Below are 23,867 nucleotides of genomic sequence, written 5' to 3'. Positions count from 1 at the left end.
TGTGTGTTTTCCCTGAGCTGGTTAGTGGGAAAAGGAGGATCCCAAACCTCCAAATGTTTGACAGTGCTAAAAGAGAAAACTACTAACTAGTAGTAGATTACTCAACCCACAGCGCTAACAGCTTAAATCAGAACACCAAAATATAAAATAATATCAAATGATCAAAATCAAATGCGGCTAACTCACAGATGTAAAATGTATTAAATATTACAATTTATTAAAATACATGACATACGCTGATCAGACGTATATATAAAAACAAAGTGCAAAAACAAATTGAAGCCAATATAAAAAACAATATTAAAAAACAATATTAAAAACAAGAGGGATAATTAACAGTGTTGTAAATTAAGAGCCGATAAGATGCACAAAGTGTAGTATCCAAGATCGCTGTGAAGCTGGAATCAGAACCAGAAATCAAATGACTTTCATTTCGTTATTTCAACCCAGGATCGAAGCTAGAACACAAATATATTCAAAAGCACACGAAGAAAAAGAACCAAGCAAAAGGTTTTCACTTTTACTTACACCAGAGGTTCTATTTGAGAGTGATGTCTATCCCTTAGGCGTATCCTTGTCTGTGCGGTAACCAGCTGTATCAATGTCCACAATAATGGTACGAAGTATGCAGTGGCTGTTAGACAGAACCTTTCTGATACGGAAGCCTACAAGGGACAGAATAATGCAACAACAGGAGCAACGCGTTTCAGCCCATTCCGTGCCTTTGTCAAGCTCCAGATGAAATCAGATGAATGGTTTATAAACCCTAAGAGAGATTTTCATTGGGTATTCTAATATTCGGCCAAATTAATTGTTAAATAGATCAAAATTCAGTGATAGAAGAAAGAATGTGAAGACTGCTAAAGATATGGTGTAACAAGAGATTTCTTAAACTTCAAAATTCAATTAAAATGACAGTGTGTGCATATTCGGCTAGATTTAGAGTTCTGCGGCCAAAGGGGTGCGTTAGCTACGCGTGCTTTTTTTCCCCCGCACCTTTTAAATACCGCTGGTATTTAGAGTTCACAGAATGGCTGCGTTAGGCTCCAAAAAAGGAGCGTAGAGCATAATTTAACGCCACTGCAACTCTCGATACCAGCGGTGCTTACGGACGCGGCCAGCTTCAAAAACGTGCTCGTGCACGATTCCCCCATAGAAAACAATGGGGCTGTTTGAGCTGAAAAAAAACCTAACACCTGCAAAAAAGCAGCGTTCAGCTCCTAACGCAGCCCCATTGTTTGCTATGCGGAAACACTTCCTAAGTCTGCACCTAACACCCTAACATGAACCCCGAGTCTAAACACCCCTAACCTTACACTTATTAACCCCTAATCTGCTGCCCCCGCTATCGCTGACCCCTGCATATTATTATTAACCCCTAATCTGCCGCTCTGTACACCACGGCAAGCTACATTATAGCTATGTAACCCTAATCTGCTGCCCCTAACACCGCCGACCCCTATATTATATTTATTAACCCCTAATCTGCCCCCCTCAACGTCGCCTCCACCTGCCTAAATTTATTAACCCCTAATCTGCCGAGCGGACCGCACCGCTACTATAATAAAGTTATTAACCCCTAATCCGCCTCACTCCCGCCTCAATAACCCTATAATAAATAGTATTAACCCCTAATCTGCCCTCCCTAACATCGCCGACACCTAACTTCAAACATTAACCCCTAATCTGCCGACCGGAGCTCACTGCTATTCTAATATATTTTTTAACCCCTAAAGCTAAGTCTAACCCTAACACTAACACCCCCCTAAGTTAAATATAATTTTATTCTAACGAAATAAATTAACTCTTATTAAATAAATTATTCCTATTTAAATCTAAATACTTACCTGTAAAATAAACCCTAATATAGCTACAATATAAATTATAATTATATTGTAGCTATTTTAGGATTAATATTTATTTTACAGGCAACTTTGTATTTATTTTAACCAGGTACAATAGCTATTAAATAGTTCATAACTATTTAATAGTTACCTAGTTAAAATAATTACAAAATTACCTGTAAAATAAATCCTAACCTAAGTTACAATTAAACCTAACACTACACTATCAATAAATAAATTAAATAAACTACCTACAATTATCTACAATTAAACCTAACACTACACTATCAATAAATTAATTAAATACAATACCTACAAATAAATACAATTAAATAAACTAACTAAAGTACAAAAAATAAAAAAGAACTAAGTTACAAAAAATAAAAAGATATTTACAAACATTAGAAAAATATTACAACAATTTTAAACTAATTACACCTACTCTAAGCCCCCTAATAAAATAACAAAGACCCCCAAAATAAAAAAAATGCCCTACCCTATTCTAAAATTAAAATAGAAAAGCTCTTTTACCTTACCAGCCCTGAAAAGGGCCCTTTGTGGGGCATGCCCCAAAGAATTCAGCTCTTTTGCCTGTAAAAAAAAACATACAATACCCCCCCCAACATTACAACCCACCACCCACATACCCCTAATCTAACCCAAACCCCCCTTAAATAAACCTAACACTAAGCCCCTGAAGATCTCCCTACCTTGTCTTCACCACACCGGGTCCCGATCTGTCCAGAAGAGCCTTCCGATGTCTTGATCCAAGCCCAAGCGGGGGGCTGAAGAGTGACGTCCATCTTCGGGCTGAAGTCTGGATCCAAGCGGCGGCTGAAGAAATCCATCATCCAAGCGGATGATCCAAGCGGGCGCTGAAGAAGTCCATAATCGGGATGAAGTCTTCTATGAAGCAGCATCTTCAATCTTCTTTCTTCCGGAGCCATCATCTTCCAGCCGACGCGGAACATCCGCTTCTACCGACGCCTACTCGCCGAATGACGGTTCCTTTAAATGACGTCATCCAAGATGGCGTCCGTCGAATTCCGATTGGCTGATAGGATTCTATCAGCCAATCGGAATTAAGGTAGGAAAATTCTGATTGACTGATGGAATCAGCCAATCAGATTGAGCTCGCATTCTAATTGGCTGATTCCATCAGCCAATCAGAATATTCCTACCTTAATTCCGATTGGCTGATAGAATCCTATCAGCCAATCGGAATTCGAGGGACGCCATCTTGGATGACGTCATTTAAAGGAACCGTCATTCGGCGAGTAGGCGTCGCTTGAAGAGGTTGGATCCGCGTCGGCTGGGAAGAAGATGGCTCCGCTCTGCTCCGGAAGAAAGAAGATTGAAGATGCGGCTTGATAGAAGACTTCATCCCGATGATGGACTTCCGACTTCAGCCCGATGATGGAGTTCTTCAGCCGCCGCTTGGATCAAGACTTCGGACCCTCTTCTGGACCGATCGCTGAACCCGGTGAGGTGAAGACAAGGTAGGGAGATCTTCAGGGGCTTAGTGTTAGGTTTATTTAAGGGGGGTTTGGGTTAGATTAGGGGTATGTGGGTGGTGGGTTGTAATGTTGGGGGGGTATTGTACAGGCAAAAGAGCTGAATTCTTTGGGGCATGCCCCGCAAAGGGCCCTTTTCAGGGCTGGTAAGGTAAAAGAGCTTTGAACTTTTTTAATTTAGAATAGGGTAGGGCATTTTTTTATTTTGGGGGGCTTTGTTATTTTATTAGGGGGCTTAGAGTAGGTGTAATTAGTTTAAAATTGTTGTAATATTTTTCTAATGTTTGTAAATATTTTTTTATTTTTTGTAACTTAGTTCTTTTTTATTTTTTGTACTTTAGTTAGTTTATTTAATTGTATTTATTTGTAGGTATTGTATTTAATTAATTTATTGATAGTGTAGTGTTAGGTTTAATTGTAGATAATTGTAGGTATTTTATTTAATTCATTTATTGATAGTGTAGTGTTAGGTTTAATTGTAGATAATTGTAGGTATTTTATTTAATTTATTTATTGATAGTGTAGTTTTAGGTTTAATTGTAACTTAGGTTAGGATTTATTTTACAGGTAATTTTGTAATTATTTTAACTAGGTAACTATTAAATAGTTATGAACTATTTAATAGCTATTGTACCTGGTTAAAATAATTACAAAGTTGCCTGTAAAATAAATATTAATCCTAAAATAGCTACAATATAATTATAATTTATATTGTAGCTATATTAGGGTTTATTTTACAGGTAAGTATTTAGTTTTAAATAGGATTAATTTATTTAATAATAGTTAATTTATTTCATTAGATAAAAATTATATTTAACTTAGGGGGGTGTTAGTGTTAGGGTTAGACTTAGCTTTAGGGGTTAAAAAATATATTAGAATAGCAGTGAGCTCCGGTCGGCAGATTAGGGGTTAATGTTTGAAGTTAGGTGTCGGCGATGTTAGGGAGGGCAGATTAGGGGTTAATACTATTTATTATAGGGTTATTGAGGCGGGAGTGAGGCGGATTAGGGGTTAATACATTTATTATAGTAGCGGTGCGGTGCGGTCGGCAGATTAGGGGTTAATAAGTGTAGGTAAGGTAGCGGCGACGTTGGGGGGGCAGATTAGGGGTTAATAAATATTATGTAGGTGTCGGCGATGTTAGGGGCAGTAGATTAGGGGTACATAGGGATAATGTAGCTGGCGGCGGTGTACGGAGCGGCAGATTAGGGGTTAAAAAAATTTAATAGAGTGGCGGCGGTATGGGGGGCAGCAGATTAGGGGTACATAGGGATAATGTAGGTTGCGGCGGTGTGCGGTCGGCAGATTAGGGGTTAAATTTTTTTAATAGAGTAGCAGCGATGTGGGGGGGCCTCGGTTTAGGGGTGCATAGGTAGTTTATGGGTGTTAGTGTACTTTAGAGCACAGTAGTTAAGAGCTTTATGAACCGGCGTTAGCCCAGAAAGCTCTTAACTCCTGGCTTTTTTCTGCGGCTGGAGTTTTGTCGTTAGATTTCTAACGCTCACTTCAGCCACGACTCTAAATACCAGAGTTAGAAAGATCCCATTGAAAAGATAGGATACACAAATGGCGTAGGGGGATCTGCGGTATGGAAAAGTCGCGACTGCAAAGTGAGCATTAGACCCTTTCCTGACTGACTCCAAATACCAGAGGGCGGTAAAAACCAGCGTTAGGAGCCTCTAACGCTGGTTTTGACGGCTACCGCCCAACTCTAAATCTAGCCGATTGTTTTTTATATTGGCTTCAATTTGTTTTTGCACTTTGTTTTTATACATACAGTACATCTGATCAGCGTATTTCATGTATTTTAATAAATTGTAATATTTGATACATTTTACATCTGTGAGTTAGCCGTATTTGACTTGCAACATATTGTTATCATTTGATATTATTTTATATTTTGGTGTTCTGATTTAAGCTGTTAGCGCTTTGGGTTGAGTAATCTACTACTAGTTAGTAGTTTTCTCTTTTAGCACTGTCAATTGTAATAAAACTACACTGTAGATGCAAACACTGCTGTCAAATGTGTACTTATAAGTATAAATTAATAGTGTATTGTTTTCTTTATAGTAAAATGAGTTTCCCCGCCTGTGCTAGTGGACTGGACAGGGCATTCCAAATATTTTCCCCCTTTAGCTGTTTTTTCTCTCAAATTGAATCAGCCAATCAGATTGAGCTTGCATTCTATTGGCTGATCGGAACAGCCAATAGAATGCAAGCTCAATCTGATTGGCTGATTGGATCAGCCAATCCGATTGAACTTGAATCTGATTGGCTGATTCAATCAGCCAATCAGATTTTTCCTACCTTAATTCCGATTGGATGATAGAATCCTATCAGCCAATCGGAATTCGAGAGACGCCATCTTGGATGACGTCATTTAAAGGAACCTTCATTCGGACTTAGGACGTCGTTAGAAGAGGATGGATCCGCGTCGGCTGCTTCAAGACTGTCCTGCTCCGCGCCGGATGGAAGAAGATAGAAGATGCCGCTTGGATGAAGATGTTTGCCGGTCCGGATCTCCTCTTCTTGCCGGATAGGATGAAGACTTCGGAGCCTCTTCTGGACCTCTTCTTGCCGGATAGGAGGAAGACTTCGGACCCTCTTCTGGACGGATCTGTGATACCCGGCGTGGTGAATACAAGGTAGGAAGATCTTCAGGGGCTTAGTGTTAGGTTTTTTAAGGGGGGGTTGGGTTAGATTAGGGGTATGTGGGTGGTGGGTTGTAATGTTGGGGGGGTATTGTATGTTTTTTTACAGGCAAAAGAGCAGAATTCTTTGGGGCATGCCCCGCAAAAAGGCCCTTTTAAGGGCTGGTAAGGTAAAAGAGCTTGAAAAATTTTATTTTAGAATAGGGTAGGGCATTTTTTTATTTTGGGGGCTTTGTTATTTTTTTAGGGGGCTTAGAGTAGGTGCAATTAGTTTAAAATTCTTATAATCTTTTTTTATTTTTTGTAATTTAGTGTTTGTTTTTTTTGTAATTTAGTGTTTGTTTGTTTTTGTAATTTAGTCTAGGTGATTTAATTGTAGATAATTGTAGGTAGTTTATTTAATTAATTTATTGATAGTGTAGTGTTAGGTTTAATGGTAACTTAGGTTAGGATTTATTTTACAGGTAATTTTGCAATTATTTTAACTAGGTAACTATTAAATAGTTATTAACTATTTAATAGCTATTGTACCTGGTTAAAATAAATACAAAGTTGCCTGTAAAATAAATATTAATCCTAAAATAGCTACAATATAATTATTATTTATATTGTAGCTATATTAGGGTTTATTTTACAGGTAAGTATTTAGATTTAAATAGGAATAATTTATTTAATAAGATTTATTTTATTTCGTTAGATTTAAATTCTATTTAACTTAGGGGGGTGTTAGGGTTAGACTTAGCTTTAGGGGTTAATACATTTATTAGAGTAGCGGCGAGGTCCGGTCGGCAGATTAGGGGTTAATACTTGAAGTTAGGTGTCGGCGATGTTAGGGAGGGCAGATTAGGGGTTAATACTATTTATTATAGGGTTTGCGAGGCGAGAGTGAGGCGGATTAGGGGTTAATACATTTATTATAGTAGCTGTGAGGTCCGGTCGGCAGATTAGGGGTTAATAATTGTAGGTAGGTAGCGGCAACATTGGGGGGGGGCAGATTAGGGGGTAATAAATATTATGTAGGGGTCGGCGATGTTAGGGGCAGCAGATTAGGGGTACATAGGGATAATGTAGGTTGCGGCGGTGTGCGGTCGGCAGATTAGGGGTTAAAATTTTTTAATAGAGTAGCAGCGATGTGGGGGGACCTCGGTTTAGGGGTGCATAGGTAGTTTATGGGTGTTAGTGTACTTTAGAGCACAGTAGTTAAGAGCTTTATGAACCGGCGTTAGCCCAGAAAGCTCTTAACTCCTGGCTTTTTTCTGCGGCTGGAGTCTTGTCGTTAGATTTCTAACGCTCACTTCAGCCAAGACTCTAAATACCGGCGTTAGAAAGATCCCATTGAAAAGATAGGAAACGCAATTAACGTAAGGGGATCTGCGGTATGGAAAAGTCGTGGCTGGAAAGTGAGCGTTAGACTCTTTCCTGACGGACTCTAAATACCAGCGGGCGGCCAAAACCAGCGTTAGGACCCCCTAAAGCTGGTTTTGACGGCTAACGCAGAGCTCTAAATGAAAAACACCCCCTAATCTAATGCTAAACTACCAATAGCCCTTAAAATGGCTTTTTGTAGGGCATTGCCCTAAGTGAAACAGCTCTTTTGCAGTTACCAAAAATTCTAAGTCCCCCCTAACAGTAAAACCCACCACCCACCAAACCCCCCAAAATAAATAAACCTAACACTAAAAATCTAAAGTAGCCATTGCCATGAAAGTACATTTGTATGGGCATTGCCCTTAAAAGGGCATTCATCTCTTTTGCTGCCTATCCCTAATCTAAATATATATATATATTTAAAAAAAGCAACCTCCAAAAATTAAACCTACATTTAAATTAAGCTAAAGTTACAAAAAATAAAAAAGCTAAGATTACAAAAAATAAAAAAGCTAACATTACAGAACATAAAAAAAACAAATTACCAAAGTTTAAAAAATTATACCTAATCCCTATGAAAATAAAAAAGCCCCCCCCCCCCCCAAATTAAAGCACCCCCTACTCTAAGAATAAACTACCAGTAGCTCCGCGCCGGATTGTTCCTGGAAGAAGAAAGAAGAGGTCGCCGCTTGGAAGAAGACTTCACCGCATGGGACAGGACCTTCTCTGCCGGACTTCAGGAACGGTGAGTACCAACCTGGGGGTTAGATTTAGGTTTTTTTTTTTTTTTTTTTTATTTAGATTAGGGTGGGCATTTTGTAAAAAGAGCTAAATGCCCTTTTAAGGGCAATGCCCAACAAATGCCCTTTTCAGGGCAATGGGTAGTTTAGGTTTTTTAGTGTTAGGTTTTTTTATTTTCGGGGGGTTTGGTGGGTGGGGGGGTTTACTGTTATGGGGAACTTTGTGTATGTTGAATGTAAAAGAGCTGTTTATCTTGGGGCAATGCCCTGCAAAAAGCCCTTTTAAGGGCTACTGGTAGTTGATTCTTAGATTATGGGGTGTTTTTATTTGGGGGGGCTATTTTATTTTTATAGGGATTAGGTTTAATTTTGTAAACTTTGGTAATTTTGTTTTTTTATGTTCTGTAATGTTAGCCTTTTTTATTTTTTGTAATCTTAGCTTTTTTTATTTTTTGTAGCTTTAGTTTTTTTTTGTTAAGGTAATTTGTGTTAATTTAGGGGGTGTTAGGTTAGGGGTCTTAGTAATTTGCGTTGTGGGTTTTGGCAGTTTAAGGGGTTAATAGGTTAATTAGGTTTATTGCGATGTGGGGATTTTGCGGTTTAGGGGTTAATAGGGTAAATAGGTTTATTGCGATGTGAGGATTTTGCGGTTTAGGGGTTAATAAAGTAAATAGGTTTATTGCGATGTGAGGATTTTGCGGTTTAGGGGTTAATAGGTTAATTATGTTTATAAAGACAAATTGACCTGTAAAATAAAACCTAACCTAAGTTACAATTACACCTAACACTACACTATAATTAAATTAATTCCCTAAACTAAATACAATTAAATACACTTAAATAATATTAGCTAAAGTACAAAAACAAACAAACACTAAATTACAGAAAATAATAAACAAATTACAATATTTTTAAACTAATTAAACCTAATCTAATCCCCTAACAAAATAAAAAAGCCCCCCAAAATAAAAAAAAGCCCTACCCTACACTAAATTACAAATAACCCTTAAAAGGGCCTTTTGAGGAGCATTGCCCCAAAGTAATCAGCTCTTTAACCTGTAAAAAATATTACAAATCCCCCCAACATTAAAACCCACCACTCACACAACCAACCCTACTCTAAAACCCACCCAATACCCCCTTAAAAAAAACTAACACTAACCCCTTGAAGATCACCTTACAGGGAGATGTCTTCACCCAACCGGGCCGAAGTCCTCAACGAATCCGGCAGAAGTGGTCCTCAAGACGGGCAGAAGTGGTCCTCCAGACGGGCAGAAGTCTTCATCCAGACGGCATCTTCTATCTTCATCCATCCGGCGCGGAGCGTGTCCATCTTCAAGACATCCGACGCGGAGCATCCTTTTCTTTCTACGGCGACTGAAGAATGAAGGTACCTTTAAGTGACGTCATCCAAGATGGCGTCCCTTCAATTCCGATCAGCTGATAGAATTCTATCAGCCAATCGGAATCTAAGGGACGCCATCTTGGATGATGTCACTTAAAGGAACCTTCATTCTTCAGTCGCCGTGGAAAGAAGAGGATGCTCCGTGTCGGATGTCTTGAAGATGGACCCGCTCCGCATGGATAAAGATAGAAAATGCCGTCTGGATGAAGACTTCTGCCCATCTGGAGGACCACTTCTGCCCGTCTGGAGGACCTCAAGGGGTTAGTGTTAGGTTTTTTTAAGTGTTTTTTTTTTTTAAGGGTTTTAGAGTAGGGTTGGTTGTGTGGGTGGTGGGTTTTGTAATTTTTTTTACAGGTAAAAGAGCTGATTTCTTTGGGGCAATGCCCCGCAAAAGGCCCTTTTAAGGGCTATTTGTAATGTAGTGTAGGGTAGGGCTTTTTTTATTTTGGGGGGCTTTTTTATTTTGTTAGGGGGATTATATTAGGTGTAATTAGTTTAAAAATCTTGTAATTTGTTTATTATTTTCTGTAATTTAGTGGGATTTTTTTGTACTTTAGCTAATTTTATTTAAATGTATTTAATTATATTTAGTTTAGGGAATTAATTTAATTATAGTGTAGTGTTAGGTGTAATTGTAACTTAGGTTAGGTTTTATTTTACAGGTCAATTTGTTTTTATTTTATCTAGGTAGTTATTAAATAGTTAATAACTATTTAGTAACTATTCTACCTAGTTAAAATAAATACAAACTTGCCTGTAAAATAAAAATAAATCCTAAGCTAGCTACAATGTAACTATTAGTTATATTGTAGCTAGCTTAGGGTTTATTTTACAGGTATTTAGTTTTAAATAGGAATAATTTAGTTAATTATAGTAATTTTATTTAGATTTATTTAAATTATATTTAAGTTAGGGGGGGTTTGGGTTAGACTTAGATTTAGGGGTTAATAACATTAGTATAGTGGTGGCAACGTTGGGGGCAGCAGATTAGGGGTTAATAAATGTAGGTAGGTGGCGGCGATGTTAGGGACGGCAGATTAGGGGTTAATAATATTTAACTAATGTTTGTGAGGTGGGAGTGCGGCGGTTTAGGGGTTAATATATTTATTATAGTGGCGGCGATGTCCGGTTCGGCAGATTAGGGGTTAAAAATGTTATTTTAGTGTTTGCGATGTGGGAGGGCCTCGGTTTAGGGGTTAATAGGTAGTTTATGGGTGTTAGTGTACTTTTTAGCACTTTAGTTAAGAGTTTTATGCTACGGCGTTGTAGTGTAAAACTCTTAACTACTGTTTACCGGGTCTACCGTTCACTTATTGGCAGACTCGTAATACCGGCGCTATGCAAGTCCCATTGAAAAAATAGGATACACAATTTACGTATTTCCAAGTCTGGCCAAAAAAATGAGCGGTACACCTGTACCTTCAAGACTTGTAATACCAGCGGGCGTTAAAAAGCAGCGTTGGGACCTAACGCACAACTCGTAATCTAGCCAATTGTTTGGAAATAGCAAAGTGCTACTTGTACTTATTGCCCTATAACATGCAAAAAAAAGCATAGAACATGGAAACATTGGGTATTTCTAAACTCAGGACAAAATTTAGAAACTATTTAGCATTCGGTGGTTGTAGATGTGTAACAGATTTTGGGGGTCAAAGTTAGAAAAATAGTTTTTTCCATTTTTTCATCATATTTTATATTAAAAAATGTATAGTACATTATATGATATGCTGAAAATAATAGTATCTTTAGAAAGTCCATTTAATGGTGAAAAAAAGGTATATAATATGTGTCGGTACACTAAATGAGTAAGAGGAAAATTAAAGCTAAACACAAACACCGCAGAAATGTAAAAATAGCCCTGGTCTGATTGAAAATCGGTCTGGTCACTAAGGGGTTAAAATTGCACGCTCTATCTGAATCATTATAAAAAAATTGGGTTTAGTATCCCTTTACATTGAATTTTGCATTTGAAATATCAAGTTATATGGTCGGAATGAGTATTCACAGAAACATTTATTGCACCATACAATCGTCTACATTACGAGTCTTGCGTTAGCCTTAAAAAGCAGGTCCCAACGCTGCTTTTTAACGCCCGCTGGTATTACAAGTCTGGCAGGTACAGGTGTACCGCTCACTTTTTTTCCGCGACTCAAGCATACCGCAAATCCCCTTACGTCAATTGCATATCCTATCTTTTCAATGGGATTTTCCTAATGTCGGTATTACAAGTCTTGGAAAAAGTGAGCGGTACAGCCTCTCCTGTCAAGACTGTTACCACATTTAAAAGTCAGTAGTTAAGAGTTTTATGGGCTAACGTTGTAACATAAAACTCTTAACTAAAGTGCTAAAAAGTACACTAACACCCATAAACTACCTATTAACCCCTAAACTGAGGCCCCCCCCACATCGCAAACACTTAACTAAAATTTTTAACCCCTAATCTGGCTACCAGAAATCGCCGCCACTTTAATAAATATATTAACCCCTAAATCACCGCACTCCCGCCACTAGTTAAATATTATTAAGCCCTACATTTATTAACCCCTATTCTGCAGCCCCCAACGTCGCCGCCACTATACTAAATGTATTAACCCCTAAATCTAAGTCTAACCCTAACCCTAACCCCCCCTTAATTTAAATATAATTTAAAATAATCTAAATACAATTATTACAATTAAATAAATTAATCCTATTTAAAACTAAATACTTTCCTATAAAATAAACCCTAAGCTAGCTACAATATAACTAATAGTTACATTGTAGCTAGCTTAGAGTTTATTTTTATTTTACAGGCAAGTTTGTATTTATTTTAACTAGGTACAATAGTTATTAAATAGTTATTAACTATTTAATAACTACCTAGCTAAAATAAGTACAAATTTACCTGTAAAATAAAACCTAACCTAAGTTATAATTACACTACACTATAATTAAATTAATTACCTAAATGAACTACAATTAATTACAATTAAATTAAATAAAGTACGAAAAAAACAAACACTTAATTACAGAATATAAAAAAATAATTACAATTTTTTAAACTAATTACACCTAATCTAATCCCCCTAATAAAATAAAAAAGCCCCCCAAAATAATAAAAATCCCTACCCTATACTAAATTACAAATAGCCCTTAAAAGGGCTTTTTGCGGGGCATTTCCCTAAAGTAATCAGCTCTTTTACCTGTAAAAAAAAATACAATACCCCCCAACATTAAAACCCACCACCCACACACCCAACCCTACTCTAAAAGCCACCCAATCCCCCCTTAATAAAACCTAACACTAACCCCTTGAAGATCACCCTACCTTGAGACGTCTTCACCCAACCGGGCACAAGTGGTCCTCCAGACGGGCAGAAGTCTTCATCCTATCTGGGCAGAAGAGGACCTCCAGATGGGCAGAAGTCTTCATCCAGGCGGCATCTTCTATCTTCATCCATCCGGAGCGGAGTGGGTCCATCTTCAAGCGAACCGACGCGGAGCATCCTCTTCTTCCGACGACTCCCGACAAATGAAGATTCCTTTAAATGACGTTATCCAAGATGGCGTCCCTTGAATTCCGATTGGCTGATAGGATTTTATCAGCCAATCGGAATTAAGGTTGGAAAAATTCTATTGGCTGATGCAATCAGCCAATAGAATTGAAGTTCAATCCTATTGGCTGATCCAATCAGCCAATAGGATTGAGCTCGTATTCTATTGGCTGTTCCAATCAGCCAATAGAATGCGAGCTCAATTCTATTGGCTGATTGCATCAGCCAATAGGATTTTTCCTACCTTAATTCCGATTGGCTGATAGAATCCTATCGGAATCGGAATTCAAGGGACGCCATCTTGGATGACGTCATTTAAAGGAACCTTCATTCGTCGGGAGTCGTCGGAAGAAGAGGATGCTCCGCGTCGTTTGGCTTGAAGATTGATCCGCTCCGCTCCGGATGGATGAAGATAGAAGATGCCGTCTGGATGAAGACTTCTGCCCGTCTGGAGGTCCTCTTCTGCATGGATAGGATAAAGACTTCTGCCTGTCTGGAGGACAACTTGTGCCCGGTTGGGTGAATATGTCTCAAGGTAGGGTGATCTTCAAGGGGTTAGTTTTAGGTTTTATTAAGGGGGGATTGGGTGGGTTTTAGAGTAGTGTTGGGTGTGTGGGTGGTGGGTGGTGAGTTTTAATGTGGGGGGGTATTGTATTTTTATTACAGGTAAAATAGCTGATTACTTTGGGTCAATGCCCCGCAAAAAGCCCTTTTAAGGGCTATTTGTAATTTAGTATAGGGTAGGGATTTTTATTATTTTAGGGGGCATTTTTATTTTATTAGGGGGATTAGATTAGGTGTAATTAGTTTAAAAATGTGTAATTATTTTTTTATTTTCTGTAATTTAGTGTTTTTTTTGTGTATTTTATTTTATTTTATTTAATTGTATTTAATTGTATTTAGTTTAGGGATTTAATTTAATTATAGTGTAGTGTTAGGTGTAATTGTAACTTAGGTTAGGTTTTATTTTACAGGTACTTTTGTATTTATTTTAGCTAGGTAGTTATTAAATATTTAATAACTATTTAATAACTATTGTACCTAGTTAAAATAAATACAAAGTAGCCTGTAAAATAAAAATAAACCCTAAGATAGATACAAATGTAACTATTAGTTATATTGTAGCTAGCTTAGGGTTTATTTTATAGCTAAGTATTTGGTTTTAAATAGGATTAATTTATTTAATTGTAGTAATTTTATTAAGATTATTTAAAATTATATTTAATTTGGGGGGGTGTTAAGGTTAGGGTTAGACTTAGGTTTAGGGGTTAATAACTTTATTATAGTGGCAGCGACGTTGGGGGCGGCAGATTAGTGGTTAATAAATGTAGGTAGGTTACGGCGACGTTGGGGGCGGCATAGTAGGGGTTAATAAATATAATGTAGGGTTCAGCGATGTTGGGGTCAGTAGATTATGGGTTCATAAGTATAATGTAGGTGGCGGTGGTGTCCGGAGCGGCAGATTAGGGGTTAATAATATAATGCAGTTGGCGACAATGTCGGGGGCGGCAGATTAGGGGTTAATAAGTGTAAGATTAGGGGTGTTTAGACTCAGGGTTAATGTTAGGGTGTTAGGTGTAGACGTAAAATGTATTTTCCCATAGGAAACAATGGGGCTGCGTTAGGAGCTGAACGCTGCTTTTTTGTAGGTGTTAGTTCTTTTTTTAAGCCGAATCTGCCCCATTGTTTCCTATGGGGAAATTGTGCACAAGCACATTTAGCCAGTTTACCGCTACCGTAAGCAGCGCTGGTATTGAGGTGAGATGTGGAGCTACATTTTGCTCTCCGCTCAATTTTTTGCGGCTAACACCGGGTTTAGAAAAGCCTGTAATACCAGCGTTGTCTTAAGTGAGTGGTGAGAAAAAAATTCTCGTTAGCACCACAAGCCTTACAGACAAAAACTCGTAATCTAGCCGAATGTCTTTCAAAAATATTTAGGCATCCAGAATTCTGCCGCCCAGGTTGAGAGTTATGGATGTACCATAATATACATTTATGGATAGTACCTGTTCTCTTCTGTTATCTGATATAAAGAATAAAATGGAAATCTCTTTTAAAAAAAATAACTTAGAAATAAAGCTAGAAGCTGAATATATTTAGTACTCTTCTCTTACGCAGTGAATGTGAAACACTTTTGCAATTAAACTAGCAAATGATTGCCTAGCAGATAAATAATACTTTTGGCCTTAGGCCAGCTGTAATAATCTCTGTGCAGTGACTTTAACACATTTCGAAGTACAAACCTGGCTTAATCAAATATTTGGGCATGTCAGGATAAAATCAGACAAACCATGCAGTTATTTAGGTTCATACATTAATCAGAATTATAACTTATTTATAGAGTACTAGTCCTAAAGCCCATGTACACAGGCCAATTTTAAGTACCGAGGTTCCAACCCTTGCTCCCTCTCTCCCCCCTCTCTTTTGCACTCTCTCTTTCCCTCCCCTCTTCTGCTCTCTCCCCCTCTTTTGCTCTCTCTCTCCCCCTCTTTTGCTCTCTCTCCCCTATTTTGCTCTCTCTCCCCCTCTTTTGCTCTCTCTCCCCCCTCTTTTGCGCTCTCTTCCCCTCTCTTTTGCCCTCTCTCCCCCTCTCTTTTGCACTCTTTCCCCTCTCTTTTGCTCTCTTTCCCCCCTCTTTTTCTCTCTCTCCCCCCTCTTTTGCGCTCTCTCCCCCCTCTTTTGCGCTCTCTCCTCCTTCTTTTGCGCTCTCTTCCCCCTCTTTTGCGCTCTCTCCCCCCTCTTTTGCTCTCCCCCCCTTTTGCGCTCTCTCCCCCCTCTTTTGCGCTCTCCCCCTCTTTTGCACTCTCCCCCTTCTCTTTTGCTCTCTCTCCCCCTCTCTTTAGCGCTCTCTCCCCCCTCTCTTTTGCGCTCTCTCCCCTTTCTCTTTTGTGCTCTCTCCCCCTTCTCTTTTGCGCTCTCTCCTCCCCCTTCTCTTTTGCGCTCTCTCTCTACCCCTCTCTTTTGAGCTCTATCTTTCCCCCTGTTTGACGCTCTCTCTCCCCCTCTCTTTTGAGCTCTCTCTCCCCCTCTTTTGTGCTCTCTGTCCCCCTCTTTAGTGCTCTCTCTCCCCCTCTTTTGTGCTCTCTCTCTCCCCCTCTTTTGTGCTCTCTCCCCCTCTTCTGCTCTCTCTCCCCTCTCTCTTTTGCTGTCTCTCTTCCTCTCTTTTGCTCTCTCCCCCCTCTCTTTTGCTGTCTCTCCGCCCTCTCTTTGCCCCCCTCTTCTACTCTCTCTATCCCCCTCTTTAAAACTCTCTATCTCTCAGCTCTCATGGCGCATCTGAGCCTGTGCCCCGCCCGGTCACATCCACTCCACACCAGATGCCAGGTGAGGTAGGCCAAGTGTGTTTGTCCTCGCGTGCAGTCTCTACTGCACATGACAGCTTCGGACAAACACACTTGGCCTTTGATATAATAGGATTTATTCTGTAGTTTCTGTAGAATACAGTAACACTGTTGTGTGTAAAACTCTATGGAAGGAATGCAGCTCTCAGGCAAGTGGCAAAATTAATTTATAATTAAAAAATCCTCCACTGGGACAAAAATTGCTGTTATCTTGCTGATCTTATTCCCTAAATCATGAAGGAGCACTATGAAAATAAAAAGTAGAGATATAAAATGTTTTATTATGCGTATTACTAATTTTGCTCCCTTTTTCTGTAAAAAAATAAGTTTTTTTCCAGTTCTGATAACGGAAAGAGCACATGGTAGGCTTCACAAACCTAATATTTTGCTAAAATAATGACCGTGGCTAGCCTTGTCTTCTCCACTAACAAGTCCTGATGGGTTCATCTAAATAAGGCAAGTGGAGAGTAGAGTTTGGCTTTTGTAAGTCAACTGCAACAAACAATGTGTTAATGTATTTAAAACATTTTAAAAGTCACAGAGTATGTTCATTTATTGCAACGCTGCGGAAAAACTAAATTGCAAGGTGTTTAATGTCCCTTTAATAAGGGGCCTAACTAGACCTCATTGGACTGCAGGTCTAGAGCAGTGACAGTGCCTCCCATTTCAACAGTGCCCATTCCAAAGCACTACAAACTCCTAATAGTATAATTCTTCAGCATACCTGAGCAGTCATACTTCTTGGTAAGTCCAGAGAATATGCACCCTTTCTGTAAAATGCAGTGGTGGCCATCTTGGAGATGCTGCCACCATATTTGTAATGGCAAATCCATACACTTTCCTTACACTCAGCTAGATTACGAGTCTTGAGCGCTAAAGCGAAATTAATGAACAAAATGACGTTATTTAATTCCCTATAGCGCTGCCATTACAAGTTTTGAAAAACACGGCTAAGCTCCATACCTCACCCAAAACCAAGCGCTGTGTTTGACGTGCTCGTGCACGCTTTCCCCATAGACATCAATGGGGAGAACCGGCAAAAAAAAAGTCTAACACCTGCGATCGCGGAAACAAAAGCTCCGTAACGCAGCCCCATTGATGTCTATGGGAAAAAAGAAAATACAGTTTAAACACCCTAACATAAACCCCACGTCTAAACACCCTAATCTGCTGCCCCCGACATCGCCGACACCTGCCTACAGTTATTAACCCCTAATCTGCCGCTCCCGATATCGTCGCCACTATACTAAAGTTATTAACCCCTATTCCGCCACACGCCAACATCGCTTACACTATAATAAATCTATTAACCCCTATTCCACCGCTCCCCGACATCACCCCACCTAAATAAAGCTATTGACCCCTAAACCTCTGGCCTCCCACATCACTACCACTAAATAAACCTATTAACCCCTAAACCGCCAGCCCCCCACATCGCAACATCCTAAATTAAACTATTAACCCCTAAACCTCACGTAACCCTAACACCCCCTAACTTTAACATAATTAAAATATAGCTAAATTAAACTTACAATTATTAACTAAATAATACCTATTTAAAACTAAATACAAACTTACATGTGAAATAAAACCTAAGCTAGCTAAAATATACTTAATAGTTATTATCTATTTAATAACTACCTAGTTAAAATACATACAACATTACCTGTCAAATAAAACCTAAGCTACCATACACTAAAACCAAAATTACAAAAAATTAAAAAAAAACTACCATTACAAAAAAAATATGAAATTATCCAAAAAAATTATTTTTTTCCCTATTCTAATACCCTTTAAAAAAAAAAAAAAAAAACACCCCAAAATAAAAAAAGCCTAATCTAAAATAAACTACCAAGGGCCCTTAAAGGGGCCTATTGGGGGTTCTTAAACAGCTCTTTTGTTACAAAAAACAAACACCCCCTAACAGTATACAGACCCCCACCCCCCAAACTACCAAGGGCACTTAAAAGGGCCTTTTGGGGGGCCCTTAAAAGGGCCTTTTGTATGGCATTGCCCTAAGTTAAACAGCTCTTTTCATACAAAAACAAACACCCCCTAACAGTATACAAACCCCCCCCAAACTACCAAGGGCACTTAAAAGGGCCTTTTGTAGGGCATTGCCCTAAGTTAAACAGCTCTTTTGCTACAAAAGAAAAATAAACCCCCCCTAAAAAAATAAATTACACAAAATAGCAAACAAATTATCAAAAATAATAAACAATATTCCTATTCTAATACCCATTATAAAAAACACCCCAAAGTAAAAAACCTAATCTAGAATAAACTACCAATGGCACTTAAAAGGGCCTTTTGTAGGTCATTGCCCCAAAGAAATCCGCTCTCTTTATGAAATAAAAATACAAATACCCACTAACATTACAGACCCCAACCCCCCCAAACCCACAAAATAAAAAAAAATATATCTAAAAAAACCTAAGCTACCAATTGCCCTGAAAAGGGCATTTGGATGGGCATTGCCCTTAAAAGGCCATTTAGCTCTTTTACTGCCCAAACCCTAATCTAAAAATAAAACCCACCCAAAAAACCCTTAAAAAAACCTAACACTAACCCCAAGGCAATCCACTTATACACCAGAAGTCCCGCTTGAACGATCTTCATCCCGGCGGCGAAGTCCTCATCCAAGCAGCGAGAAGTCTTCATCCACACGGCCTCTTCAATCTTCATCCAGGCGGCATCTTCTATCTTGATCCCAGTAGCACATAGCGGATCCATCCTGAAGACATCCGGCACGGAGCATCCTCTTCATAGGATTGCCACTGTACACTGAATCTTTAATGCAAGGTACGCAATCCAAGATGGTGTCCCTTGCATTCCTATTGGCTGAAAATTTTTAATCAGCCAATTGGAATTAGAGCTGCTAAAATCCTATTGGCTGATTTAAACAGCCAATAGGATTTTAGCAGCTCTAATTCCTATTGCATAATAGAAGAATTATGCATAACATTTACATTTAAAATACATGTTTTGAAAGTACATAAAACAGTAATTTTGATTAAAAAAAAGAATTGTTTTAGAAGGGTGGGACACAACCCTTAGCAAACCTTTTGAATGTTGCTTCTTTTGGTGTAGCCAATTAGGGGCATATTTAAACAAGTTTTGTTTTTATTATGCATAATTAAACATTTTAATTATAATGATATTTAGCGTTTTATGCCCCTTTAAGAAGCTATTGCTTTCTAAACTCTGCAGCATCTCAGAGGTGGTGAAATGAAATCCTCCCGGACTGATTAGTCCATGATGATGAAAAGCCGTGCTCTCCTGTGATTGGTTGTGGGACTGCTCCCTCATCCCAAACACAGGTAAACAAGGTCCCTAGCGGCGGATCTTGTCCACTTGGAGCATGATAAAACTCCCCATTAAGAATCTCAGCAATCACCATAGTTTTAATTTAGTGAATGTCTCATGTAGATTGACTGACAAGCAATATGATATAATCATCAAGCTTTGTTAGAAAGCTAAGCTATAAAGAGTAAGTTTTATGGCATTGTAAAACATAAAGATTAAAAGAGCTTAAGTTATTGCTCTACACAGCTAATTAAATGTGTATCTTTGTATATGTCTGTAAATACATATGTACTCATATAAATACATATTCAGGCACATTTAAACATATTACTATACATACATATCCATCTTTTGTATCTCAATGTTAAAGCCACCTGAGATCTCATAAAAGCGTATCATGTCCGCTGCACATCGATAAATGCCGACAGCATACCCTGTCGGCATTTATCATTGCAACAGCAGTTCTTGCGAACTGCTGGCGCAATGCAGCCCCCTGCAGATTCGCGGCCAATCGGCGGCTAGCAGGGGGTGTCAATCAACCTGATCGTATTCGATCAGGTTGATTTCCCTCCGCGACCTCAGAGCAGGCGGACCAGTTATGGAGCAGCGGTCTTTAGACCGCTGCTTCATAACTTCTGAAGGCTTGCGCAGAAACAGGGGCATCAAGATCCATACGGAGCTCGATAAATGTGCAATTTTTTTTTAAAATAATTTTTATTAGAATGTGTTATTATGAGTGTAACTGTAGATTATAATGTATTTTTGATGTGTTTTGTTCAACTTTTATGTTTTGTCAAACAGTTAACCAGAGATCTGAAATTGCAGTAATCATTCTAGCGTAAATAGCGATTGCAATCAAGTGATTGCTTTTACTTTCAACTTGTAATACAAGCAGTTAGCCCGGCGAGTGCAACACCCCGCAATAAACCCCTTATCACTCAGCGCCAACATTTGCGCTCTACTTGCAATCTAGCCCATGCTGTTGTGATCACTCGAGAAACTCGGCTCTTGGAAAACAAAAAGGGTTTTTCAGGAGCAAATTTTCTGATTGTAAACAAACCCCATGGAGTTTCCTTCAAGTTCACCAAATACATACATTTCTTTTCTATTTTTTTTTTAATACTCTAATAAACTCACAACTACACAGATTTAAAGAATGTATTAGAAAGTACAGAATCCTTGACAAGTTTGGAAGTGCACAAATTCTACAGCTATTTGAAACAGGAAGGGATACACCTGAAAGCTCACCAGCTGCACAATTTTTAAAAGTCCTTTGCAGCAGAATCAACTCTTGTAAACTCATAACTTACAAAATGTCTATCCTGATAGACCTGCAACCTCACAGGCCATGCATGGAGCAGAACCAATCACCTTGAAAAAGCAATTGACTAAACCTTTGCCCTTTCATATCTGCTTGTTTTATCTTTTGATTAAAATTGTTGCCTATAGTCTGTAAGACTTTTATCGTAAAGGGACATGAAACCCACATTTGTTCCTTCATCATTCAGACAGAGTATGCAAGTATAAACAACTTTCTAATTTATTTCTCTTATTTAATATATTTTGTGCTCTTTATATCCTTTGTTGAAAAGGATACCTAGGCAGTCTCAGAAGCTGCTAATTGGTGGCTGCAATGTATGCCTCTTGTTATTGACTTTAAGCTAGCTCCCAGTAGTGCCGTACTTCTCCTTCAACAAAGGATACAAAGAGATTGAAGCAAATTAGATAATAGAAGTAAATTGGACATTTGTTTAAAATGGTATGATCTATCTGAATTATGAAAGCCTCATGTGCACTAACATCTGGAAGTCTAATAGGGCAGCCATGCTTAAAGGGACATGAAACCCCCATTTTTTCTTTCATGATTCAGATAGAGTATGCAATTTTAAGCAACTTTCTAATTTACTCATATTTTCTTCAGTTTAGTGCACCTTCAGCCGACATGAGTTATTCAGCTTGCCCCCATAGAAGTCTATTATGTGAGGGATTTAGTGCTGCTATCCAATATCCAGATGTTAGTCTGTAGTAATGGCATCTTTATTTTAAACATAGTCCGTTTGTTAATTTATTTATATTGCAGCGAACGCGACCTGTAGCCTTTCTCTCATACTGCATTTCATTATCATTTTTGGAAATCCGTTCTTACGGCTACTTCAACTATCTTAAACAACTAACTTACAGCTAGATTACAAGTTGTGCGTTCGTCTTTTAACACTGAAAATATGGTAATTTCAGTGTTAAAACAGCAACGCAGCCATTACGAGTCTTGTCGGTATAGGTGTACCACAAGCCTTTTAGCCTGTAACGCAATGTCAGTCCGGCACTCGTAAAAATGACGTTTTTTCATGGGATTCCCATAGCGCTACCATTACGAGTTACTAAACTGCTACAAAGTACACCAAACACCCATAAACTACCAATTAACCCCTAAACCGTGGCCCTCCCGCATCACAAACACTATATTACATTTATCAACCCCTAATCTGCCGCTCCCGATATCGCCGCCACTTTAAAAAATATTAAACCCTATTCCGCTGCTCCCTGACATTGTCACCACTATAATAAACGTATTAACCCCTAAACCGCCACCCTCCCGCATCGCAAACACTATTTAAATATTATTAACCCCTAATCCTTTTGTCTGTTCAAATCAGCCAATAGGATTTAAGCAGCTCTCATTCTTTTGGCTGATTCATCATCCAATAGAATTAGAGCTGCCTAAATCCTATTGGCTGATTCAAATCTTTCAGCCAATAGGAATGCAAGGGACACCATCTTGAATCACGTACCTTGCATTGAAGATTCAGTGTACGGCGGCGACCGAATGAAGAGGATGCTCCGCGCCAAATGTCTTCAGGATGGACCCACTCCGCGCTACTGGGATCAAGATAGAAGATGCCGCCTGGATGAAGATTGAAGAGGCCGTCTGGATGAAGACTTCTCGCTGCTTGGTTGAGGACTTCGCCGCCGGGATGAAGATTGAAGAGGCCGTCTGGATGAAGACTTCTCACCGCCTGGATGAGGACTTCTCCGCTGGGATGAAGATCGTTCAAGCGGGACTTCAAAAACTGGTGTATAAGTGGATTGTCTTGGGGTTAGTGTTAGTTTTTTTTAAGGGTTTTTTGGGTGGGTTTTATTTTTAGATTAGGGTTTGGGCAGTAAAAGAGGTAAATGCCCTTTTAAGGGCAATGCCCATCCAAATGCCCTTTTCAGGGCAATTGGTAGCTTAGGTTTTTTAGATATTTTTTTTTATTTTGTGGGTTTGGGGGGGTGGGGGTTTGTAATGTTAGTGGGTATTTGTAGTTTTGTTTCAGAAAAAGAGCTGATACCTTTTAAGGGCAATTGGTAGTTTATTCTAGATTAGGTTTTTATATTTTGGGGTGTTTTTTTAATGGGTATTAGAATAGGAATAATTTTTATTATTTTTGATAATTTATTATTTTGTGTAATGTATTTTTTTAGGGGAGTGTTTGTTTTTTGTAGCAAAGGAGCTGTTTAACTTAGGGCAATGCCCTACAAAAGGCAGTTTTAAGGGCCTTGGTAGTTTGGGGGGTGGGGGTTTGTATACTATTGGGGGGTGATTTTTTTGTAGCAAAAGAGCTGTTTAACTTAGGGCAATGCTCTACAAAAGGCCCTTTTAAGGACCCCTCAAAAGGACCTTTTAAGGGTCCTTGGTAGTTTTTGGGGGTGGGGGTTTGTATGCTGTTAGGGGGTGTTTGTTATTTTTTGTAGCAAAAGAGCTGTTTCACTAAGGACAATGCCCTACAAAAGGCCCTTTAAAGGGCCCCCAAAAGGCCCTTTTAAGGGCCTTTGGTAGTTTCTTCTAGATTAGGCTTTTTTATGTTGGGGTGGTTGTTTTTTGTTTTTTAAAGGGTATTAGAATAGGAATAATTTTTATTTTTTGGATAATTTTGTTTGTTTTTTGTAATGGAAGTTTTTTTTATTTTTTTGTAATGTTAGTTTTTTTTTATTTTTTGCAAGTTTAGGTTTTAGTGTAAAGTATAAAGACAAAAGGGAACAGGGAGGCACAAACCCCTCTAAGTGCAGACTTATGTACTGGTAAAATATTTATTAAAAGTGACGATAACACACTCACACTCCAAACCCTCAAACATATGAGGTATGTGCAAAACACAGCAATAAAAAGCAGTCAGATGCTTCAAGT

The sequence above is a fragment of the Bombina bombina genome, chromosome 5, assembly GCF_027579735.1.
Source record: "Bombina bombina isolate aBomBom1 chromosome 5, aBomBom1.pri, whole genome shotgun sequence".
Classification (NCBI taxonomy): domain Eukaryota; kingdom Metazoa; phylum Chordata; class Amphibia; order Anura; family Bombinatoridae; genus Bombina; species Bombina bombina.
The sequence above is the reverse complement of the archived record's forward strand: the minus strand, read 5'-3'. Positions refer to the sequence as shown.